At 33.8% G+C, this 5,350-nt stretch overlaps 1 long non-coding RNA gene across 1 annotated transcript; it reads left to right on the plus strand.

Moving 5' to 3' along the window:
* The first annotated feature begins 2,993 nt into the window (after positions 1–2,993).
* LOC113298584 lies at positions 2,994–4,778 on the plus strand. Its single transcript, XR_003334280.1, has 3 exons — positions 2,994–3,077; positions 3,382–3,458; positions 4,465–4,778. It is a non-coding gene; the product is annotated as an uncharacterized LOC113298584 (long non-coding RNA).
* The last annotated feature ends 572 nt before the right edge of the window (positions 4,779–5,350 follow it).

The following is a 5,350-nucleotide window of genomic DNA, read 5'->3' on the forward strand; positions in this document are numbered from 1 at the left end:
GGGTTTATCTGCATTTGCAGTTTCCTCGTTAATAAAATTTCTGGTGTTTGTGTTATTTCATTTACGCATTATATTTGTTTATATAATTGAAATATCACAGGTTGTGCGTAAGTTCAATCAATTGTGAATCCAACCTTTGGTTGTTGATTATATTGATTGATACTTGGATATTGGTTTTTGATACCGTCCAAGTTATTTCTTATATTCAATCGGCTCGCAAATTCCTATTTGTTTGATTGCAGATTGAATTGAGAAATAGAGATATAACTCTTGGATATACTATTCTCAAGATTGAGTCTGACTGTCTAGTTGATTCTCTTGAAAGTATATTGGAGTTAATCCATACAGATTGCTAAGAGAAATATGGGGTGTGGTTGTTAGACCCCCGTTTTTTTAACAACAATAATGACAAGCATTTGAAGAATCCGAACAATGTGTGTCCTCGAAAACAACATTCTATAGAAGTAATAACATTCATGAGATGTGAAGGTCAGATAACATACATACCGCAAAATGTACGACCAAACATACTTACATTTGGTTTCTACAACAGTAAAACGATTTATTGATTTCCAAAGGATTTAAAATACAAAGATAAACATGAATGTTTTAAGGGTACTAGAAATTACGAAAGGTTTACATTTTCCCCTTGCATATGCACACCGATTTTTTATAGGCCTCCATGATACATTAATAACTTTAATGTGATCATTTCACAATTCTTTGTAGATCCCTCATTCAAGATAAGGAGCAGTGAATATGATTCAGTTCCTTTTGGAAGTTGAAATCACAGCATTTGGGAGATTCAACAATTGATAACACAGCGAGAAAAAGAAAGAAATCATATTAATCAAGTAAAGATTACAGATTTACAAATTAAGTACTAGTTTTGATTAAGAATTAGTAGAAAGGTTTCATTTTTGGGTGGATCACCATCCCCACAATCAATTCTAATAGATATAGAATTACAACAAGTCAGATTCAGAGATATTGGAGTGTTGAAGAAGGAAAAACTTCAATATCTATGTAGTTTGTGTCTTCTTCTACTTCAACTTTTTTAGAACAGATCAACTGGAAGAAGGCACCAGTTTTTGGCCCGCCAAGAACAAACCTACAAACACCATCCAACCTTTCCGCCTTGATTTTTTTTTCAACCTTCCCCGTTGTTGAGTCGAGAGAAACTGTTGTAACGGTTTCGTTACTTTCCTTGAAATTACCGACAGGTGATGTTTTATCACCTTTAGTCTTAGTTTGGTGATGCTGCGGCTTTTGTAAAAGCGTTTTTCCGTTGTGTTTTCTTGTGTAGAAAAAACAGTTAAGCGTTTGGTAAACTATATGCTAAAGGCTAAAGCTAATTTAAAAAAAATGATCAAATTGTGTTTGGTAGAAAATAGGTTCACTTATGGTAGTTGTAATAAATGACAAAAATAGAAATAATATTTTAATATAGTTTTATTCTATTTTATGGGATTTAAACATAAATATATATTTATGTATATTTTGAATAACTATTTTCTATTATAGATATAATTTGAGATAAAAAAAATCATACTAATGTCAAATATTTATTGTAGGAATATGTGTGGATGACCACATGTCATGCACCTCCCTTCTCCTTGAACACATTTCATGTTCCCTGTTTCCTCTAGACACATGTAACACCATTTCACATGCACACTTCACATGCAAGCTAACACATGTAATAGCTAGAATTATCTCATTCTTGTATTTATATGAGAATAGTTAATAAATGAGAATAATTGATTTTCTCCTCTTCTCCATTACCTTTTGTCTTCTCAGCATTTTCCTTAAACACGTTATCAGCACCTTGCTTTAACCAAGTGAGTGTTGCTTTAATCAATTAAAAAATAAAATTTTGTTCTCTACATCAAGTACAACTATCAAAGAAGCATTTTGCTAGTTATACTGAGAATTGATTCTTCACTTCTAAGTCAAATAAGGATTGCTAAAAGAAGGTATATCTAAATCACCCTTTTGATTTGTTAAGAAAATACATGTATATTTATTACTATGCACATGGTTTTTTTTTTATGGGGGTATGTTTGTCTCTGTATTTTATATATCACATGATATTGCTTCTCCTAATATAATACCAAAAAAGAAAAAAATTCTTCTTTACCATATGAAAAAAATGCTCCTACTTGACATGATAATAAATAACTTGTGTCTTCCTCATCACATGCTTGTTTTTTTTTTTAAAAGAGTTTAAATTTGTATTCTTTTTCACAATAACTCATGTAATAGTTGAAGTGTTATTCTTCTTGTTTGAAGAAAAAAATCATGAAAGATCCTTCTTTTTCTTAGCACATGCATGTATGTCTATCTTTAGCATGCCTTATAATATTAGTTATTATTCACGAGTGTCATATGTTGTCCCCTTCATCTTTTGTTCGTTTGCTTTTATCACATTAAAGGATATAAGTCTTTTTTGATAGAAAAAACTTTTATTGTTCTTACTAAGGGTGCACAGGAACCGAGCCGGACTGACGGACCGCGCCGGAACCGGTGGAACCGTACCTGATTTTGGACCGAACCGGGGAACGGGGTACATGTACCGGTCCAAAAAATAGGAACCGGGGTCTGGGGGTACAGGTACACGGTCCACTACAAGTACCGTGCCGGACCGAAAGTACCGAATATGAAGAGCCGTTAGATTTAGGGGATCATAGATTAGTAATAGCCGTTAGATTAGAGGGGGTATATAAGCCAACATAACAGAGCTAGGGTTTCTCTTATCAGTTTCCTTTCTTTTTTTTTTCCGTCTCCTCTCTCTGAGAAGGAGAAGAAGTGAAGAACCCCATTACTAAATCCATCTTCTTTGTTTCAAATATTCAATCATCTCTTAATTTCTCACTCTTAGAAATCAGGTTCGTCATTTCTTTTGATTAGTTTCATCTTTTTTGTTTAATTTGTTTTTAATTTTTTTATGCCTGTGATTGACGAATTTTTTTCTGTTGTATCATTGTATTAAGATTCAAGACTTCAACTCCACGATCTTCATTACACCACCTCTCGATTTTGATTTTTGACTACTGGGTTCATTAAATCTCGATTTGGTAAGATGCAATGTAGATTTGTAGTTTCCAGATCTAATGAAATGAAAAAAAAATTAGTTGATGTTATTTTTGTCTATCCTGAAAGTTTCTATTGATCTGATGACATGAATGAATTACCAGTGTTATCATTTTGAAACCCTAAAGCCCTATTTTGCCTTTATTATGAATCATTTATTCTCACTGGATAATTCAATCTCCTTTCAGAAAATTTCTTAATTGAATTTGTGTTTTATGAAATGCTAGTATCATTTTGATTACATATGTATCTGATGTTATAGACTGAATTTGTTGCTGGCTTTAATAGGCTGTTCTGCTTAGCAATACCGATGTGCATGTGCTGCTCCTTCACTGAAGAAAATCGTTGAGATCCGGTCTGACAAGGTAAGGATCTCTTCTTTATGCCAATTGTTTTGATGATTTGGTTCAAGTTAAAAATCTTGGTAACATCTAGTTTCAACAGACAATGGGTACCAATTAGATTTTGGATTTATGGATTCAGCTTGGTGTCTTGAATGCATGTTTTTTGTGTTCTTTAGATTTTTTTCCAGCAATGATTCATGTTTGAATTGTGTATATATTGTTTGTCAGTGACCAATCATTCATGGATGCATCAAGTCCATCTAGGGATCGGAACATAATATGGCGTCATTTCACTAGGAGAAATATTGCAGAAGCCACTTGCAATTACTGTAGAAGGATATATAGGGCTCACAACTGCATAAATGGAACAACAACATTGTGGAAGCACTTTAAGAGATGCCCCCACAGAGATCGCATAATTAATGCTTAACACTAGGCTTAGAGCCTTAAACTTAGTTCTATCCAGGGACAATCCAAAGCAGTGTAAGTAAACTAGGGGCATGGCCAAATCGTATGAAAGAGTTGATGTCAAGGAGTAAGAGGTTCAAGAGTATCCCAAATGATGACATGGGAAAAATAGAGTTGGATAGATATTTCATTGACAAGTATGAAGAAGGTGAAGGAGAAGATGATGATGAGGAGTTTGACTTATTGGGTTGGTGGAAGACCAACAATACAAAGTATAAGATACTTGGACATATGGCTAAGGACATATTAGCCATTCCTGTGTCTTCTGTTGCCTCTGAGTCTGCTTTTAGCACAAGAAAGCGAGTCTTAAGTCCTTGTAGAAGCTTTTTATCTACAAGGACAGTTGAGGCATTGCTTTGCACACAAAGCTGACTAAGGAAGCCAATACAACTTGATCTTCTATCTGATTACATACCAGATGATGATGTTGAACTTGAAGAAGGTAACATACAATTGTACAAACATATACATTGCTGATATACATATTACATTATTACTTGTGTTTGGCAGTAATAGATATAGACTAATAGTTACTAACTGCGATTATTTGTTTTTGCAGCGTTACTTGGTCCTATCAACACTGATGCCACCACAAGTGCTGCTGACATGGATTAGAAGATCAAGATTCAAGACTACTGCAGCACTAGATGCACTGCTAGTTGTTCTTTTTTCCGATTTTCTCATTTTCAAGACTTAGTATGTGTGTCTGTGGCTACTGCCTACTGCTACTTGTTCTTTTTTCGGATTTTCAAGACTTTAGTGTGTGTGTTTGTCAGTTTGTGTGCTACTGCCTACTGCTACTTCTTTTTTCAGATTTTCAAGACTTTGTTTGTTTGATTTGCTAGTAATATTGCTACTTATTAGTTGGTGCTTTGTTTTTTGATTGAGATATTACTTAATATATTGAAAAACAGGTAAAAAACAGGTACTTATGTTGTGAGAGAAAAAGACATATTTATGTCTGGAAAAGTACCGACTGGTACCGGAACCGTACCTGGTACCGGACGTGTACCGAATGGTACCGGAACCGAGGTACAAGGTACAGGTACCGGTCCGAAATTTTAGAACCGAGACTAGGGAGGTACAGATACTCGGTCTCTTCAAGAACCGAGCCGAACCGTACCGTGTGCACCCTTAGTTCTTACTTTGGACCAAAAGTTAAGATTATCTCTATTTTTGTCTCAAAATTTATCAAATGATGTTGTATTACTTTTCATAAGAATACTGCGTGTATGTATATTACTTGCATTTGAAAAGAATGATGCATATATATGTATATATATATATATTATCTATTTTTGGAAATCATGATATCATAATTTTATATATACTACTACTTGTTAGAAACATATTCAACTACACCATGTTATATATGCATGTACGATTCTAGTCATCAATACAATGATACAATACATTTTTTTAGACCATGCTTATTTACCATGTGA

Source organism: Papaver somniferum, chromosome 7, assembly GCF_003573695.1.
Source record: "Papaver somniferum cultivar HN1 chromosome 7, ASM357369v1, whole genome shotgun sequence".
In the NCBI taxonomy this organism is placed as follows: domain Eukaryota; kingdom Viridiplantae; phylum Streptophyta; class Magnoliopsida; order Ranunculales; family Papaveraceae; genus Papaver; species Papaver somniferum.